The sequence below is a fragment of the Dromiciops gliroides genome, chromosome 6 (genome assembly GCF_019393635.1).
Source record: "Dromiciops gliroides isolate mDroGli1 chromosome 6, mDroGli1.pri, whole genome shotgun sequence".
NCBI lineage: Eukaryota > Metazoa > Chordata > Mammalia > Microbiotheria > Microbiotheriidae > Dromiciops > Dromiciops gliroides.
Genome location: NC_057866.1, coordinates 219,867,646 through 219,889,269, shown reverse-complemented (window position 1 = coordinate 219,889,269; position 21,624 = coordinate 219,867,646). Strand labels below are relative to the sequence as shown.

Genomic DNA, 21,624 nt, shown 5'->3' with positions numbered 1-21,624 from the left:
TGGAGGGAAGCCAGTACCAAGTCATAGATATGGGAGGTTTGGAGCATGGTATGCCAGAAATTGAAAGTTAGCTTGTATGGCTCGATCATAGATGGCGCAGAGGTGAGTAATAAGTGTAGAATATCCCAACCTTCTTAGCAGTGTTCTAAACTATCAAAGTTTAAAACAGCGCTAAGACTTTTAGTATACCCTGTATAAGAAGACCATAAAGTTAAGAAAGGGCAGATTGTGAAGAGAATTAAATGTCGAACAGAGTTTATAATTGATTCTAGAAGGTGTAGGGGAGGGGAGCCACTGGACTTTACTGAGGGGAAGATGGGTAACATCATCATACTTTCACTTTAAGAAAATTATTTGATGATTGTGCAAAAAGATAGATTTGGATGTGGAGAGACAAGGTAAGGACCAACCTTGAAAGCCTTGGAGTAAGTCTTAGATGAGAAGTGATGAGAAATGAAATTACTGTGGTATAGTAGGAAGGGTACTGTTACTGAGGATCATGATTCATATCCTTTCTCTGCTGTTTACAATATGTGTTACTTTAGACAATTCACCAAAATTCCAGGCCTCGGTTTCTTCATGTGTAAAATGAGTGGGCTGGACTACATCATTTCTAAGATATCTTTCAGCTTTATAACTATAATCCTAGCTTTAATACACTTACTGGAAAAAAAAATACTAATGTGAAATTCCATGGGGGTAACTAGATCACTCAGTGGATAGAGAACTGGTCCTAGAGTCAGGAAGACCTGAGTTCAAATCCAGCCTCAGACACTTACTAGCTGTCTGACCTTGGGCAAGTCACTTCACCTCTGTTTGCCTTGAGCCAATTGAGAAGGAAATGGGAAACTACTCCAGTTTCTTTGCCAAGATGCCCCACCAACAATATGGTCCACAGGGTTACAAAGAGTCAGACACAAATGAACAGCAACAATGAAGATGAAATTCAAGGGACACAGGACCCTATGCACAATGATGGTTTAGGGAGAATAAGGTTGATGCATGTTTGTTTTTACATTTCCCATTTTCCCAATCTAGCCAGTGAATGCAGTTTTTAAAAGTTTGAAATTCATATGAATTCAATTTGGTGAGTTTTCTCAATATCCTTCAGGATACTTGTGGGAGAACTATGAAAAGTACCATAAAGACTGCAAAAAAACTGTTTTTGTAGTTGAGACCCTCACCTCTTCTTCCCCCCATTTCCACCCCAAGGACATCACTTTAATGGGGACAAGAAGTAACATATCCTCCAAACTCTACATTACTTTTCCTGTGTGCTCTAGTTCTCAAATATAAAGCTTGAAGACAAAGATGAAAAAGCAAGGATCCAAATCTCCTTCAAGTTAGAGTTACCTGGTTCTGTTTTTGAGGTTGACTTGGGAAACCAAAACAGTACCATTGATTACAACCTTTTTTCCTCATGATCACATCTTGGAGTTGTCATATTATTAGGCCTGGAACAATTTATCAGTTACCTGAGCCACAGTGAAAATACTTGCTGCGTATGCAATTTCTGTGCAGATGATTTGAAAGATAATGGATCATTAAGAGGTAGCATGCCCATTGAAATGTTTTAAAATAAATCATCTTGACAAAAGAACAGCAAAGTTACAAAGCAATCGATTTTTATTTTAGTGATTGCTTTTTATCATATCCCCTCCCCCAATTATCTTACTTTGTGAGTAAAATAAAATTCTTAAAGGTGGCAAATTGTCTTTTATGGGTATATATTTGACAACAATCAACAGAATATATTGAAAATGAATGCAGACTAGGGCTAGCATGGTTGGCTGGGCAATGATATAATAGTAAGGACAACTTTTAAAATATTCAATTTAAGAAACCAGTCCTAAATTATTATTTTTTCACATTATACAACTATACAATTAATAACATTATGTTATAGTAGAAAAAATGTAATATTTAGGGTCCAAGGGCTAGGTTCAATTACTTAATACCTTTCTGGCTTTGACCAAGTTATTTCTTCTCTTTGGCCTCAGTTTCACATGTAAAATAAGGGAGTTGGAAAAGATGGTCTCAAATGGCCTTCCAATTCTAAATTTAAGTTTCTGTGACAATACATTTGAAGTATTGCTTAGACTTCCATTTTTATACTGATTCCATTATGAATTAGGTAGAGAAGGTTAAGAATCTTCTCTCTATTACTTAGCAGCTAGGTGAAGTCAAACAGGTCACTTAATGTGTCTGAATTTCATGATCCTCACTGGTAAAATGAGTGTAATAATATTTGTGGATCATAGTTTTGAGTGTATTGGTCTTAATTCCCCTTACAAATTCTCTTATGAATCTCTTTAACTCCAATTAAAGTTATAAAATGACAATAATTTGCAATTCCTCTGTAGGATTAATTTAATTATTTCCAAACTAAAGCCTATATATTAGAGTCTACCTTTCTCAGTACCACTCAGTATCTTGCATATATAATACCTATTTGTGGAATGAATGGATATTTTACAATAGTAATCCTAATCTTAGAGAAAGCAACTATTTATTTATACAATATACATTCTTTTTTTGTTGGAGCAGTAGAGGTTAAGTGACTTGCCTAGGGTCACACAGCTATCCACTGCACTATCTAGCTGTCCCTACAATATACATTTATTAAGACTATTAGAATGTAAACTCCCTGAGGGTAGGGACTACTTCACTTCTGCTTTTACATCCCTGAGGGTTTAGAATTGTGCCCATCACATAGTAGTCATTTAACAGGTACTATTATTATTTTTATTATGAGAATCAGTATAATTGTTGTTATTTATTATTATAAGAATTATAATGCATATACCATATAAGAATTATAAGTATTATTGTTTATTATATTAATTATAGCTTAGTTCATTGCAATTACACAGTTCTATCACCTTTACAAATAGACTCAAATCTGCTAAAATTTGTAGAAGGAAGATAGGCTTATTTGAAATATATATATATATACACATATACACACATTTATACATTGCTTAACAGTTGATTTCTAAATAACAACTTCAAATACTTTTCAAATAGCTTTGGTTTCATTTTCCCAATCCCAATAGCTTTATGTGTATATATGTATGTGCATGTATGTATATATGTGTGTGTGTGTGTGTGTGTGTGTGTGTATGTGAGGTTATTTGAAAAATGTACATGTCTATGTATTTGGCATATGTATATATGTGTTTACATCTAATTCAGAGAGTCTAAGTGACCTCTCCAAAGTCACACAAGTAGGAAGTTCAAAATGTGAACCTAGAACTCCCTGTCTCTAAGTCCAGCATTCTAACCACTAAGTCTCTAACGACTATGGACAAATAAGCTATCTATAGTATAAATTGGAAATAATCAAGAGAAGGGAGGCACTCGAATTAAAAGAGATTGGGAAAGGCTTCTTGTAGATGGCAGGGTTTTGAAGGAGGCCATTCTATCTCTATTGCAAGTAGAAACAGGAATTGAATCTCTGGTATAGTTTATAACATTCAGCATTATACCGACAAATAAATATCTGGTGAATTTCAAAAAATGATAGTGGCACAAACAGGCAGGCACACAATGCTGAAATGCTTCTAGAGTAGAGAGATCATTCAGTCCATTTTATTTTCTGCTGTGTTTCCAATATCTTTCCTGATGCTACCCAGCACAATGTGGACTCTTGGCTTCAGTTTAAACATTTGGTTAATGTCTTCTGAGCACAGTTCAATAATGACTTTAAAATCTTTCATTTGGGTTCCAACTGAACTAATAAATTGTCATATTTTAAACATAGCTGGTATAATTTCTCCCCAAAATATGCTGTCTAATGCCTGCCCAAGATGATTCTCATTGTCCACTTTTTCTGCTCACTGGCACAATTTGAAGAAATAGTCCTTGACTTTAATTACTATCCCTTGGGCACTGGTCTACTTGTCAAACTGATGCTATTTGCAAACTTTCACCATGAGTTCCCTCCCACGGATCATTTATGGGAATATTAAATATGCTGCCAGTGCAGTGATGCCTGGGGCATCCCCCCATTATGGATACTTGATCCAGAGAAGTGTGTTCCTCCATACATTATATCCCATCTTGAAGGTAGTTTTCTTTAAAACCAACAACAACAACAACAAACTATTCCATAATTCTGTTAGTGTTTCATATGTGTAGATTTTCAACCTGCCTGTTACATCTGGATTCTGAAAACTTGGCTTTTTTTGTTTAAGGACACAGAACAGGTGTTCTTAACATGGTGTCCGCTTTTTAAAAAAATATATTTTGAGAATTCTATTTCAATATAATTTATTTTCCTTGTAATCCTATGAATTTTATTCATTTAAAAATCTTATGAGTCCATGGACTTTCCCAGACTGTCAAAGGGATCCAAAACACACATACATATACACATATTTACACAGGTGTACACAGAAAAAAAATGGTTACGAATCCCTGCTTTGGGTTGATGAGGCAAAGTTTTAGATAGATACCATATAAGAGGTATGGATATGTCCAACTGTTCTCTTTATCACACCTTTCACCTTTACCAGAAAACTGACTACCATTTGTAAATGAAGTTTTAGGAGTTACTGAATGAAGAGAAAAAGAAAGACCTACAAGAAAGGGACACCTGAAAAAAACACACATATACACACACACACACACACACACATATCTGAAGTAAGACATGAATGGACATTCCCTGATTCTAGGTCCAGTGATTTTTACTCTAACCCAGTTGCCTCTAAATGACCCTGGTTTATTTCAAGAATTCAAGTTCAGGGGCAGCTAGATGGCACAGTGGATGGAGCACCGGCCCTGGAGTCAGGAGTACCTGAGTTCAAATCCGGCCTCAGACACTTAATACTTAACTAGCTGTGTGACCCTGGGCAAGTCACTTAACCCCAATTGCCTTACTTAAAAAAAAAATTTCAAGTTCAGCTAGTCAGTCAATAAACATTTATTAAGTGCCTACTATATGCAAGGCATTGTACTACAAACCAGAAAACAAAAACAAAAACCAAAAAAACAGTCCTTGTCCTCCAGGAACTTACCCTCTATTGGGGAAAGAGATCACACCAGAAAAGGAAGCTGAAATGGAGAGGGCAGAGAAGAAGGTATGGGAGCATGACAGAATCTAGTGCAAGAAGTGCAGTTGGTAGGAAGTAAAGAATTAGCAAATTTGGGAGTCCTCTTTAAATGGAAGCTTTTTTGGGAGGGATTCTTTGCTGTAGCCTCCAGTCTTCCGGAAGAGCAGAGGGTACTGAAACACTGATGAGTTATGGTTACCCTTTTATCTTTGAATACTTACCTCCTAGCACACTACCTGGTATATAAATATGCATAAAATAAACAGGAGGTGATTTTGGAGACATGGGAACTAAAAGTTGGGGAAAGTTTCATATAATAATTGACAGTGAACTATCTTTTAAAAAAATTTTTTAATTTTAAAATTTTTATTTATTTATTTATTTTTTGCGGGGCAATGAGGGTTAAGTGACTTGTCCAGGGTCACACAGCTAGTGCCAAGTGTTTGAGGTCACATTTGAACTCAGGTCCTCCTGAATCCAGGGCCAGTGCTCTATCCACTGTGCCACTTAGCTGCCCCTTGAACTAAGTCTTAAAGGAAATGACAGATTCTAAGGGGCAGTGTTAAGAAAGGAGTGGATTCTGATAAGCTGTGCAAAGGAAGAAATGGAATGCAAAGTAATAAGAAAACCCTTTGTTGCAAATCTTAAAAACTCCCTATTGGTATCTGGGGTCAAGATTAGTAATTGCAATTCTCTGATTCTGGCTTTCTAATTTAAATTAATTATTTGGGGTGGGGGGAGGATGGGGAGATGAGGATTAAATGAGGATTAAGTGACTTGGCCAGGGTTATACAGCTAGTAAATTAATCTTAAGCACCACTTCATGAGGACTGAGTTTTCTTACCTATGGAGCCTATTGTAGCTAGTAAATATTTCCTTAGAAAAAAACAAAAACAAAAACAAAACATGGAGACTTTTCTTAGGCAGAAATCAAATATTTTTTTACATTAGTTATTAATTACTTTAGTCTACTGAATTATTTTAAAATTTCATTTTCCTTAAAAGACCCAAATATATAGGATTTGAAAGTTACCTTGCTCAATGAATGCCATTTGTGGCCCAAATTAACTTACTATTGTTTCAACTATATACCATGTGAGAAGGGCCTTCTTAAAGGAACCACCTGCTCTGTATAGGAGGAATTCTGAGTACTATTTAACATGATTAGAATTTTTTTTTAAATCTATACAAAAGATTTTTCAGGCAAACAACAACAGAAAAAGATATCAGATGACATGTTACCCAAGGCAAAGGAAAACAAAAAGATTCCTATTTTGACTCCAGGATAGAGATTAGAACTGGAATTGAGATTTCATTGATATAGGGAGCAAAACTTTCTGTAGTAGAGTAAGATATAAAATTCATTGCAACATGTAGGTTTCAAGACCTGAATTAAAATCCAACCTCAGACACTCACTAGCTATATGACTCCAGACAAGTAACTTAACCTGTTTGCCTCAGTTTCCTCAAATGTGAAATGAGGGTATTAATAGCACCAACCTCTCAAGGTTGTAGTGAGCATCGCATGAGATATTTGTAAATACTTAGCACAGTGCCTGACACACAGTAGGTGCTTAATAAATGCTTGCTTCCTTTCTTCCATTGAGAAGTTAAGTGATTTGTCAAGGTCATAGTCATACACCCAATATGTATCAGAAGCAGGAGCTAAACCTATGTCTTCCTTGATTCTTTTGGTACTAATTCCTGTACTAATTTCCTCATTTAACATTTTTTGGGGCGGGGCATTGAGGGTTAAGTGACTTGCCCAGGGTCACACAGCCAGTAAGTGTCAAGTGTCTGAGGCCAGATTTGAACTCAGGTTCTCCTGAATCCAGGGCTGGTGCTTTATCCACTGTGTCACCTAGCTGTCCCCTCATTTAACATTAACATAGCCATACAACCACATTCACCTTGACTTTGCATACTTAAAATAAGTGACTTGTTCCTTTCACATAGTAGATCATTGTTGAAATGAATTAAAATACATCAACCCTTTTCATAATCCCCAAGTGTCTAAAAGTCAGTAGCTAAAAAGTGTATTTAATTTTCTATATACAACCATTCAAAAGAACCAATTCTAATATTACCCTATTAATTTTCCCTTCAATGTCACTTTTAAATACAAGCAATCTATCTCTTGCCCTTCCCCCAACAGATTGCAGAGCAAATAGAATCGCAGACACGGAGCTGGAAGGGACCTTAGATAACTTTATATACCCCCTCATGTTTGTGATGAGGAATCTCGGCAAAAGGAGCAGGTAGGTGGTGCAATGAATGGACAGAGTGCCAGGCCTGGAGTCAGGAAGACCTGAGTTCAAATCCAGCCTCAGATGCTTACTAGCCTTGTGTGACCCTGGGTAAGTCACTTTATCCAGTCTCAGTTTCCTCATCTAAAAAATTAGATTGAGAAGGGAATGCCAAGCCACTCTAGTATCTCTTACCAAGAAAACCCAAATGGGGTCATGAAGAGCTGGGCATGACTTAAAAAAATGACTAAACAATGTCAGGTAAGTGACTTGTACAATGTCATATGAAATAGTAAGTTACAGAATTGGGAAATGAACTCATCATTCTATCCATTACTCCAGGTGAAAGATCAAAGCAAAAAGTAAGTTTTCCTAATGAACAAACCGTGCTAAGCAGCAACATCTTGATCATTTCAAAGGGAATCAAAGGATTGCCCAATTTGTGTTGAACACTCGCAGTGATAGAAAACAAAAAGAAATCAGAGTATTTGGGCTAATAAGGAGTTACAGTGTAATTGGATTTCACTTATAGTAGGTTTTATTCATGCCTTAAGACAAAAGTGTGAAAGGTAGGGGACACAACAGCCCATTAAATCCTGGGGGTTTTTTGTTTGTTTGTTTGTTTGTTTTTCTGCCCCTTCAGGTGTCCCACCCTCAGGAGGCTATAAACCATGAGGGGAAAAAAAAAAACACACAATGAAAACAAAAAGAAAGAAATCTTACAAACTAGAAACTTCACCTTAGGAATACAATCCTCTTGGACCACTTACCACATAACTACATTGCCAAACTTCAATATATAATCATTTCTCCCTCTTCCCCACCAAAACAGAACAACAACAACAAAACACCAAGTTTGGACATATCCAAATTTGTGTCAACTTCCCTTTAGACCCTTCCCCACCAAACAAAACAAAACAAGACAAAACAAAACAAAACGCCTTTCCCAGGGTTTTAGGTTTAGGTCCTGTTACCTTAGCTGGTGGCTGAAATGTGGAAATGTCAGGAAGCAACTCAGAGATTGAAAATTGTATTACTGTCACTCACATTGAAGAAAGGAGAGTCTCTTGAGACCTGGGATGCAGAGAGACTCTATATAATTCTCTCATGCCCAGCACCCTTCTTCTGAGAGTCGTTGCTCTTCCAGGAAGATGATTTTATATCCCCAGGCATTGTCAGATTGGAGTAAAGGACCACAGGCAGGAGTGAGGTAAGGGGCATGAGGTGGGAGTCTAAATAGAGCAGTGCAGTGTACTAGTATTCTCCTCTCGGATCCCAGGGGTGGATTTGCATGCTCTGACCCACTACCTCCACCATGTATGTCCTAAAATGAACCTGAATCCAAGATAAAGGACTTAACTAGGAGGAGGGAGGGGTGAAGCAGGGAAAATAGCCAGAGACTCTGAGAGGGAAGGAAGGTGAAGAGGGCCCTCAGGGGAACAATGGGGTGTGGTACTTGCTCAGATATCAACTCTAGGCCTTTTCCCAAGATCTCTCTGTTCAGTCTGTTCCCAGCAGCCTTCAGGCTACACTTTTTCAATGCTCTTTCCCTTTATACAGACAGTCTAGCTTTGCCACTTCAATCCTTCCAAGAAGCTGTGAATGGACCCAATGAGATACTGAAATAGGAGGGGGTGGCTGTGGTCTTCAATTTCTTTCAATTGAATTCAATTTAATTAGCAAGCATTTAAGTACCAACTAGGGAGAGAGTACTGTGCCTAGAGTTGTGGGTGGAATGGGGGGATGGGGAGGAGGAACTGCACAAAGGTAAGACCCAATATCATTCCTGCTTTCATGGAGTTTGTGGCCTAATAGAAAAATAGATATACATATGGAGAATTCTAAAAATCTCATTGCAGTTTTAAGCTTTGATAGCTTAAAACTGCATGACCTTTGGTATATATACACATACATATGTATATACATATATAATTAGATATTGATATATATTTATAGATTACTAGCTGTGATTCAGATATTTACATAGATATATAGATTTCTACCTGATATATGCATATATATCCATAGATAGATAAACAGAAAGATAGATATATCCATACATACACATATTTATCCATAGATGGGGCAGCTATATGGCTCAATGGATAGAATGCTGAACTGGGAGTCAGGACTTACTGTGTGACTTTGAGCAAGTCACTTAACCTGTGTTTGCCTTAATCCACTGGAGAAGGAAATGGCATACCACTCCAGTACCTTTGCTAAGAAAACCCCATGGACGGTAGTGTCCATGGGGTTGTCACAAAGAGTCAGGCATGATTAAACAACAATACATCCACAGATATCTACATACATATATAAAACATACATACACACAGGTGATGTGTGTATGTATGATGAACCTGAACCTGATTGGTCTCAAGTTCCATGACTTGGAATCTAGGCCCCTAAAGACTTGGTGGATTTCTGAAGATGTCAGTCATCATGTCCTTCCCTATGCCCAGTCCTAGAGAGCAGATGAAGCTCCTTATGAGGAGAAGGGAGCCACATCCAGAGAAATTAAGTATCCCTGTAACCTCGTTGCATATCCTTGTGATGTCAGGACAAAATAAACTTTTTGTTCACTGCTCATTGACTCAGGAACTCCTCATTTTATCCCAGCAATGAATCTGAACTGAGAGTTATGGTATTAGAGCTGCCTCCAACACTTACCTATACTGACAGGAAAACTAACAAACAAAAACCAGAGCTAGTGAATGGAAACAATCTAGTAGATTCTTACAGCTTCAAATGATGATCGTTTTAAAATGTAGGAAGGGCATATGGCTAACTCTCATTAGATCTCTAGAGCTGTGCTAAATGGCATAATAAAAAAATGGGAAAAACCTAGGGTGTGGTCAGAAGAATTTACAAGTTGTTTGCCTAACTGATACACTTTATCACCATGGTTTATGATTTCAAACACAAGCAATGCCCTTCCAATTTAAAGCTTCTGGGTTAACTGGAGTCTAAAAAGTCTGCCTTCTCTATTCATCTAGTCCTTACTTAGCATGTTTCTTGAGCAGGGTCAAAATAAGAATTGTCTTCCTATTCAGGATTCCTTAATTCCTGTGATCTAATCTCTTTACTTCTTTCCTTTCAATTGTCTTTTTTTCCTCAAGCAATCTACCATGCACTTTCTTTCTAGAAGCACACACTCTCAGAGATAGAAAGGACCATTTACCCGAATTCACACCTGAACAAGAATTCTCCTCTTCAACACACAGGATAAATGATTACCTATCCTTAGTGAAGGTATAGAAACCTCTAGTGAAGATATAACCAGGAACTCCAAAGGAAGCACATTCCACTTTTTTGAGAACTCAAATTCTTCCATTTCCCCTTCTATGGAGCCAAAACCTGATTCTTAGCAACTTCTGCCCACTGTTCCTGGTTTTCTTACTTAAGGACCAAGGAGAATAAAGTTAATGCTTCTTTCAAAAGTTAAACCCTCAAAGACTTGGACGGAACAATCATGCCTCTTCTCCACCAACCACTGATTCTTCTCATCTCCAAGCTTAGTGCCCCTATTCCCAGGCAGCTGGTAGCACAGTAAATTGAGTGCTGTGCCTTGAATTGGAAAGACCTGAGTTCAATCTGCCCTGAAACAATTATGAGCTATGGGACCCTGGGGAAAACACTTCAAACTCTATTTGAATAATAATAGCACCTACTTCACAGAGTAGTCTTGAGGATCAAATGAGATATTTGTAACAAGTATGTAACACAGTGCCTAGTACATGGTAGTTGTTATATAAATGCTTATTCCCTCCCTTCTTTCCCTCCTCTCTCATGGGATCCTTGATCGTGATCCTGACTAGTGTCTTGTGAACACTCTAGTAAGCATAACATTCTCCTTCCTGAAATTTGGCTTTGCCTTCAAATGTCTTATAGATATATCTCACAAATCTTAAAAGCTCCCTAATGGATGCTACATGGAGCAGTGAAGAAAGCACTGGCCCTGGATTCAGGAGTACCTGAGATCAAATCCGGCCTCAGACACTTGACACATTAGCTGTGTGACCCTGGGCAAGTCACTTAACCCTCCAAAAAACAAAACAAAACAAAATCCCTTACCTAATTTAGGTAGTCCTGTTCTTGGTCCCAAATGATCTATTGTTTAGAGTAGTTTAAAAACCTTTATTTCTCTGAATTACATTTTCAAAATATTTTTGATGATCTTTCATTTTGTACACCCCAAATTGAACCTTTTCTTATATGAAACCAAATCAGGAAAGGAACCACATATTTGACAATGTAGGAAATCTTTTTGTATTCTTCCTGTGTTTCTTTGTGCTTCCTACTGACCTTCATCCACCCAGTTTTACTCAAATATTTCCTGACCATTTTGCTTGTTCCATTCTTCAGCTGTAGCACTGACTGAAGGGAGAAGATTCTCCATTATGGGAAATTTGCTCCCAAATCTTCATGCAACCTGCTATTCTGAGAGCAGGAAGGAGGACAATCGATTCCACTCAGCTACTCAGTCTTTGGGGATTCTCTAGTAAATAGGCATATACCTTCAGGAGATGAAATAGAAAATTAAAACACGTGACCACAAGTTAACCCACTCACACAACCTTCCAACAACTTATTAAAAACACCTGGAGATGAGCAAAGATGTTGGACAATTTTATTTTTCCTACTGCTTTATTACTTTACTTTCAAAAGTCACACCTATTGCTCTATATAGCTTGTTCTGTCTATTCTGCACAGCTGCTGGATCCTCCCTAGATCAGACCCCTCTCCATTAGGACTTAGCTCATTGTGTCAAAAAGGTAATATAGATGACTCCTTATATAAATCCCTACCTATAACAGTTTATATCCACAAAAAGAGGTTGAAATGGATTTTCAAAAACAAATCAGATCATCTCCCCACCTGTATCTATTTTTCTATTTAAATGAAGTAATAATGTAACTAGACAAAAATTGTAACCCCAGATTATTTTTGCATAGCCAACCAAAAAGCATATATTGCTAGTCCCAAAAATAAAAAAGTAGGCATATATTTATATGTCCAGAGAGAAAAGCCAATGGTAACTCATCACACACTGAGTTTAAACTCACTTGGTTTATGAATAGACTATACCATTTCATGTGTCAGTTTTTCCAAAAGGAACTCTACAGCTAAATGGATTAAGCAATATCATGCTTAAATGACTAGGGATAAGAACTAGAAATGTTATTTCAATGGTACAGAGGACTCCTGCCTGAAGAAACAAATGTTGATCAGTAACTTCACTGTAACATAAGAGTCTTAGAAAATTGTGTATATCATTGAGAAGTCAAGTGATCATACAGCCAGTATATGTGAGAGGCAGAACTTGAACTGGAGTCTCACTGACCAGACCAGTTCTCTATCTGCTATGTCAGACTTGACTAAATGATTCACAGATTCACACATTTGGGGTATTGAGAGGGTCCAATTAGTCCAACTTGTACAAGAAAGAAAGAAAAAAAGAAAGAAAGAGAAAAGTATACATATATCTATGTATAATATTATGTACTATATAAATACTATAAAAGTACTATATATACTATAAAATATCAGAGAAGTGATTGCCTATAATATATTTGAAGATCTCCACAGAAGGAAAACACACCAATTCTCGAAGTATCAACTTAGCTCTAATTATTAGGGAGTTTTTCCTGATATCACAGCTTAATTTGTCCCTTAGTAACTTTTATACATTGTTACTGGCTCTGCCTTTGGTGCCAAATGATCTGGAGAAGGAAATGGCAAACCGTTCTAGTATATTTCTCAAGAAAACTCCAAATGGGGTCATGAAGAGTCAAACATGACTGAACAACAACAAAGAATACGTCTTATCCTTCATTCTGATAGTGCTTCAAATACTTAAAAACATGTCTTCCTCCTCTCCAGGCTAACCATCTCTAAATATTTCACCTGATTTTCATACATAGCACTCCATCATCCTGATTATCCTCCTCTAGACACTTTTCTGATTATTGATGTCCTTAAACTATGGTTCCCAGAATTGAAAACATTAGTCCAGCAAGTTCTGATGAAGACAAAGTGCAGTGGGATGCAGTGCCGCTGTTTTTAATGAAGCCCAGAAAGAATACCTTATCTTGTTAGATTACTTCATTGGACTCCTAACTCATTTTGAGTTTGCAACCTACTAAAACCCCCAGAGTTGTGGGTTTTTTTCCCCAGAGTACATGCTATGTAGCCATGTCTCACTTGTGAAGTTGATTTGGTTTTTTGTACTTAAGTGTGACTTTACATTTATTCCTATTGACAATGATTTTGATTTTCTAGGCTTTGAAGATTCTTTAGGATTTTGATTGCTACTGATTGTATTAAATGGCCTTCACAGTTTTGAGTCATCTGCAAATTTGATGAGCAGAGCTCCACCCATTTTTCCAAATTATTTATGAACATATTAAATACCAAAGGGAAAAGCACAGTTTCTCTCTCTCTCTCTCTCTCTCTCTCTCTCTCTCTCTCTCTCTCTCTCTCTCTCTCTCTCTCTCTCTCTGACTTACTCCCATTGGAGACCTCTTGATATATCAACATAAAACCTTTAATTATTTTTTTTTAATTTAATGGAATCCATTAACCATTACATTTTCTTTTTTTTAAAATTGAAATTATTGTAACATTTGAAAGAATGGTATTAGATTGACATGCTAGGGAAAGTCAGGGCAGAGAAGCAAATGAAATTTAAATTCTAATTCTAAAAACTTATTTGTGCTTTTGGGCAATGAATAGAATTAGGACTCATATATGCATTCATTGTGGCATATGCATCTCTGCATCTGTTTCTCTTTCTTGTATTAATCTTTCAGAGTTGCTATATTTATTTCTGAGGTTTAAATTATTTTTCTGTAGGAGTGAGAGACTCTATTCAGTACATCAAGTTGAAGAACTCTTTTGAGATTTCTGATGAAATATGACAAATTCCATGGATCTGCACTCCAGAATAGAGTTTCTGCTTTGGGGATGGATTCAAGCCAAAGCTTCTTAATGTGCAAAATAACCCTTATACACCCCTTCCTCCCTCCCACTCCCATTATTCTATGCTAGTCTGACAGACAGCTTTTGAGATGTATATTAATGTTAATGTGTTTATAGAACCAAGTCTAAAATGAGTTATGGGAATTTACAATGCTCAAGAATTATTTCAATCCATTTATGTATTTGCCACCAAACAGCAGCCACTTCTCAGATTGGATGCCCCACCTCTCTCCCCACTCCCACAATGGCAGTAGTAGTTTATGGATGCAGAGCAAAAGACTCCACTTAAAGGAATTAAGTAAATTAAATGTAATTACCTAGGTGGGAAAGAAGCCAACATTTTACAGCTTACATCACCACTCTTGTGACCTGTATTTCTCCCATTCCACTTTGACTCTCATTCTTTCTATCATCTGTGCCATGCACATCCCCCTCCCCCCCCGCCCCGACTTTATGTCCAAACCTGGCTACTAGATTAAAAATTATTAAATGGAACACAAGGGAGTTGCCTCAGAGGACTGTATGAGATACCACTGTAGGTATATTGTTCCCTGTTTGTTTTTTCTTGAAAGAGGAAAGAAAAATGTAGATTTATTAATGATCCAGAGCCATATAAGGGGACATCTAGCCTAACTCTTCCCATTTACAGATAAGGAAACTGAGGCTCAGAAAAGTTAAGTGATTCATCACAGTCAATAAATGAAAGAACTTAGATACTGTGATTCCAAGTTCAGCAAAATCTCCACCATACCACACTGCCTCTCACTTCTTAGTCTTTAGGTCTTGTCTAATCTTAACCCCTTAAGTCTACTACTTTTCTTAGTCTTTTATACCAACTCTTTGGACAGAGACCAATATATAGATAAAAATAAGATAACTTTGACTTAGGACTCTTTTACTACCCTTTTACTTGATAGGACTTCTCAAACAAATTAGAACAAAATTTTTGCTGATCTTTTTTTGCCCAGCATTAGCAAACAATATCAAAACAACAACAAAAATGGGCAGTGCAGTGTTCTTTCTTACTAAAAAGTATCATCCCCATTGAAGGGTCCAAGGTTTAATTTAGCATGTAGAATTTTTTTCCCCATGACAACCATCCATTTTTTCAGCTGGTTCAGTTTTGATGTCATATATGAATCATCACTTTCATTTTCCCAAAAGCCAGGACTATATTCTCTTCCAAGTCAAGATCACATTTACTCCTCAGACATTTATATATAGCTGTCATCAGATCTCTCTGTCTCTCTCTCTCTCTCTCTCTCTCTCTCTTTCCCCCTTAGCTACGATTAAGTAATTACAGATGTTCTTTTTAGAACCCTAATAATATCCTGATCTTAAGAGGCTTGGGAAATGCTTCTAAAGCTACCTATACTTTCCGATCATTGGGATAATTAATGTAAGAAACCACCACTTTTGCTTAAAATAGTTCAGTACCAATTTATATTGCTCTGGACCTAGAGGCAGAGAGATCTCATTTCAAATCCATTCTCAAACACTTATTAGCTGTGTACTATCCAGGTCAAGAGCTAGTTCTTTAACCTACCTCTGTCTGCCTCAGTTTCCTCAACTCATCTCCTTCTGAGGGTTGTTGTGAAGATAAAATGACATAATGTTTATAAAGTGCTTTGCAAACCTTAAAACACTATGTAAAGAGTAGTTAATAATAATAATAATAATAATAATAATAATAATAATAATAATAGTTTTATTATTAATTAACTGGATAATCTTTACATGCAATGATAGCCAGGTTATTATTGTTTTTTACTCAAGTGAACATAATCAGCCATGTACTAGATTATTTTTCCTTTTCCTAGTAAGTGTGGGGAATATTGAACTAACCAGATTTATATTTGAATTACCTACTGGCCTTGTTCTTCCAGAGCACATATGTGTTTGAAATTCATTCTGGTACTTTTTATGCTTTCAGGAGATTTGGGCATTAATTATCTCTAACTGAATCTCCAAATGCTATCTCATCATTGCAATAGTTTCTCTTTCAAAGGTGAGAATAAAGGAAATAGAAAAAGAAACAAATGTTTATTTTTAAAAAATCCAAACTGAAATCTCCACCACTAACTTTTGATGGGGGGGGGGGGAAGCAGTGCATTTAACACTCCCAATAACAGCACACTTGGGAGTCAGCTGAAGTGTTAGGTGGGGGAGGAGAGTTAAGGTTACTCTATGATGGCTGAAGGCAATGACATCCTGTCTGCCACTTGCATCACTCTTCTCACTCCATCCCCTTAAAATAAATCAAAAGACATAGCAAAGTATTTCTGTTTCTTGATGATATGGAGGACCTCTTGGGGAACAATTTACGTACTCTGTATCTTGTGCTACTAAATGAACTGTCTTTATAAGATATTTGCTGTGTTAACCCACTGGTGTGACTTTTACTAAGCCAGAGATTATCTTGTAAACTTGGAACTTCTTTCCTTTGGTTTGCAGGGAAATAGGAGATTTTCTCATATTTCATTCTGATAAGAATCCCCAAGAGGTGGGTAAGAAATAGCCTAGTTTATTCTGTATCGGTTTTCCCTCTCTTTCCCTAGGATCATGAAAATTCAACTCAACAAAATTTATGAAATACCTACTATAGCAAGGCAGTATGCAATATGACAGGGATTCAGAGATGAGAAACCAAAAAGTCCTTGCCCTGGGGGAGCTTAAAGTCTCTGAGTGATAAGACCATAGATTAACAGCTAGAAGTGGTCTTAGAGGCTGTCTGGGTCTAACACTCACCTTTTACAGATAAAGAAACTGAAGCTTAGGAAGGAAGACTAAGGGACTTGGCCAAGAGACAGCATAAGAATTTGGGTCCTTTGACTCTAGAGTCAGTCCCCTTCCACTGTATCTATCACACTAACATAAGGGCAAAAAAAAAAGTAGAATGTGATAGAATTAAATGCTTATTAACCTTTTAACTTTAAGGTAACTATTATTGCGTAAAGCACATTTTAGGGGAAAAAATCATCAGAATCCTAGGATCATGGGTTTACAGTGAGAAGAAACCTCACACATCACCTAGTTCAAAACCCTTCATTTTACAGGTGAGGAAACTGAGGCCCAGCAGGGTTGCCCAAGGTCACAGAAGTACCTGGCAGAGATAGGATTAAATTAGTGAGTCGGTCAACACACATTTATTAAGTGCCTACCAAGCATTGAACTGAATGCTGGGGCTACAAAAAGATCTAAAAGACAGTCCCTGTCCTCAAGGAGCTAATAGTCTAATGGGGGACACAACCAGCACTTCAGCAGATGAGGAAAAGGAAACTTCAGCAGTTATCCAAATGTTCTACACAATTAAGATGGGACTTTATTTAAACATAATACTCTATAAATGAATTTCAGCACAGACAGAATGAGCCTTCTGGTGCCCAGCTTCCCAGCACTGGCATCCAGCCATTGACTGATAGTGGAGATTTGTTGTATGAGGTTTACCAACTTCTTCCAAAATCTGGGAATGTGCACCCAGCCATAATCTTCCAGTTGGAACACAGTATGTTAATGCTTATCTTATGATACACAGGAAGAAACTTGTATCTTCTTTTATTCTGAGTTAAACCTTTCCCATAGTATACAACTAGAATGCTATATGCAAGGAGAAAGACCTTTTGGAAACCAAAAGGCTCATTAAATTAAAATAATTAAATGGGATCTCCATGATAAAATTCAATATTGGCTTTGAAAAAGAAGGGTACTCTTTTCCCCCCTTAAAGTTAAAACTCTGACATATGTAATATTAGGGGGGAAATTGTCTGGAAGTAAATCCAATTATGGATCTTGAATGAATAGTCATAGAAATCAGATAAAATTGGCAGTATTTCCTACCTTGCTCTGACCATAATGTGGCATTTTTACATTTCTACTTTTGCTTTCTCAACTTTAAGGGGCTTCATGTTTTGGTTTTATCTCCTGATATAGAATAAATTGTGCACCTGTTGTTGTTGCTTTTTCTTTCTTTCAATGTTTTAGAACAAAAAAAAAATACCAAGGAGAATAGTTCTTCGATAAGAACTCTGTTCAATCAGTAGACAACTAATAATCCACACATCTTTCTTTAAAGTAAAACAAATATGTATTAATCTATTTATAAAGATTATTTATAAAGATTGCTTTCTTCTCACTGAAAATCATAAACAAGATTATAGATGTTTTGCTGTATTTTCCTGATTTGGATTGTTTCCATAATATGACTAATAAGATTTCATAAATTTTCAAGTTCCCCCCATGGTAATCCCCAAAGATATTGGACCATCGTTAATTATAACCCGAAAGACATAATCTAAAGCTTATTGTTCCATTTGGAGAATTCTACCAATTAACTTACTACAGACTATCAGTTTAACTACACTATCCAATCCATCATTACAAGGACAAGACTCACTGAATGTCTAAATGAAAGAGAAAAACTTGCTAGCAGGTGCTAGAAATATGATTGTACAGAGGGGAAAGTTGGGGTGACAAGAACTCATTGTTTCTAAACCACTACTTTCTTCTGAAATCCACTAGAAATTTTTGTTTGACTCAAATCAAGCAAGTAGAATAAAGAGTAGCTGCTAATGCATAAGTAAACTCTGCAGTCTTGAAAAAAAAATGGCCAATGCATGCCAAATTGGCAGTTGATATAGTTTGCTTTGCTCACTTAAGACAAACACTTACAATTTTAACTTTAAAATTGTTTTGAATCGTGGGAAGAAAAAATGTGGCTGTTAGCCACTGAAAGACTGGTCCAAATATAAGCTCTTCTATTTTGAAATCTTCCATATAGAGCTAACTAGACTATCCATCAAGGTAAAAGAATCCCATTACTTTAATGCTTAAGTGATGAAATAACTGGAAGGACCATTTTTAAAAGGAATTAAGTGAAACTTGGCAAAGTATTTGAATCTTTTTCTAGAAGAAAAACTTTTTGAGTCAATTTATTATTTTTGTTAAATTACTTATTACTGTTTAGTTTGCCCAGAGATATTCAGATAGTAGGTATCAAGTACTCAAGCAAAGGTTAGTTGAAAGAAGCCTTTGGTAATGTAACACCACTGGAACTTTTGCAGAGATTCATTAGACATCAAGTTACAATCTGCCACTGTAAACAGAATTCAATGCAAATGAAAACCAGTATTTTGTTATAGTGATTTTGACAATTTCTAGTGCTTAATTACTAAGAACCAAATTAGAAGAAAATTGTCTTTACCCTTCATTCTATTTAGTTTTCTCCAGAGACAGTACTAGGTGAATGAGAAAAAAAAATTACATGAAGAATACTTCTCCTTTGAGAACTCATTCTAGCCAGCAAGAACTTGGACTCACACTTTACCAGCCACCCACAGAGATGCTGTTGTTCTTACTAGTGCCCCAACACTGCAGCATTAAAGAGTTTATTGCTTTGAAAGCTCTTGTTTTAGGAAGCAGATCTTGAGTTTTGGCTCTGGGGATTCAGTTTCTCTGCAAAGTAACCCACAACCAGATCATATAGTTTCAAATGTTTCTGACAGCTGTTTGTAATGGGCTCACCTGAGCAAAATGCATCTGTAAACCTCACTGTTCTGACTGGAAGGGTTCCCATCAAAAGGAATTTGAATGGCATGCTGTAAGTACCACTCATTCAGTCTTCTTCCATTTAGCTTGGGACATGGCTTTGCAGAACTAGAGTGACTGGGGGGGTTGGGGGAGGGTGTTTTTTTTTTTCTTTTTTCTGAAAAGTGTTATCAAGGTATCACTCAAACATTCAGGTGTCTGGAGATGGGTCTTATGAGATAGCTAGCATTATTCTCCACTTAGAGTACAAACAGAACTTTAGAGGTCCATGCTAGCTAAATACACAGGAGATGAAAGGGGTTAGGAATTGACGTGGAGTTTAATTAGACCTAGAGTTATAATAATAATAATAATAATAATAATAATAATAATAATAATAATAATAATAATAAAGTATCTTTCTACACGCTTTTGAATTTAAATAAAACACCACAGTACATGACTTGTCCACATGACTATGCAACATATACTGACTTATTTTACGCACCTTCATGGGCACAAATCAATCAGAAACTTACCTAGAGAAGAAATGTTCCCTCTTTCTTTCTTTCTTTCTTTTTTTTTTTCTCCTGCCTTTCTAACTCGAATATATCCAGTGTTTGCAAAAGACAGCTCGGCTATCCAGACTCATTTGACTCCAAGTGAAGCAGGAGTAGTTTACAGTTCCCACCATCTGTCTGAACAACATCCCGGGAAGACTCCTTCAGCTCTGGATCCTTGTCACTGAACTCTTCCTACACAATCTCCTTTTATTTATTCACACACATTGTCCCTTTCAAAACAAGCAGCCAGCTGGAAGGCTCCGAACCCCTATTCAGCATACCGTTAAATGCAGCTTCCTTCTTGGACATGCGAATTACACCAGGGTACACTAAGAGTACAGCAAAAAGCCCGAGCGAAGTCTTTAATCACCCGGATCCCAGATGCTGCTGCTGTTGCTGCTGCGGCCGCTGCCACTGCCGCCGCTGCGCCTCCTTGTTTAGCTGTAGTCAGTCAGTTTCCTTAGTCTCGCCCTCACTCCCTCCCTCCCTGCCTCTCATATCTCCCGAACTCTAAAGGCAGCCTTGCTGGGTTATGATTGGCAGAAACAGCCCATTCCTCCAGCTAATCACCCTCAAGACTTTCAAGGACTAGGAGCTGGTGTGATGTCATTCAGACAGTGGGATGTTACACATGAATACATTCCAATAGAAAGTAATTCCGGGATCAGCTGTATTCCTCTCACACCACAGTGATTGATTAGAGGTTCCTGAAGGATTTGCATAATCTGTCACTGTACGGGCAACAACCCCCCCCCCACGCCCCCAAACATCTCCTTCACCAGCCACTTGGAGTCCACCACGTTGCAGCAAGGTCCACTTTGTATCTCCTGATACTGACACCTAAGGGTGTTATTTATAACCAGGGAAAATAGGGAAAAGTTCAGGAACAGGTATTCATGGTGTGTAGCACTGAAACAGGCAGAGAAAGAACAGGAGGGGCAGGGCTGCATAACGCGGCAGACCCCCATTTCCTCCTTGATGCCCTGGTAAAAGAGGTGACAAGATCACAGTTGTGGGAAGGGAGAGGGGGGAGGGGAGAGGGGGGAGAGAGAGAGAGAGAGAGAGAGAGAGAGAGAGAGAGAGAGAGAGAGAGAGAGAGAGAGAGAGAGGTGTAGAGGTTTGTTTTCTTTTTTTTTTTTTGGTTGGAATTGTTTAGATATAAGGAAAACCCTAGTTATAAACAAGAGTGTTAATGAGAAGCAGTGTGGCATATTGGAAAGCATACTGGATTTAGAGTCATAGACCTCAGTTCAA

At 37.2% G+C, this 21,624-nt stretch overlaps 1 protein-coding gene across 1 annotated transcript in view; it reads right to left on the bottom strand.

Moving 5' to 3' along the window:
- NDST4 (N-deacetylase and N-sulfotransferase 4) overlaps window positions 1-20,816 on the bottom strand; it is a 376,202-nt gene extending 355,386 nt beyond the window's left edge. The window contains 1 exon segment of the mRNA XM_043973174.1: window positions 20,347-20,816. The gene's annotated coding sequence lies outside the window, so the exon portion shown is untranslated.
- Window positions 20,817-21,624: the final 808 nt, after the last annotated feature.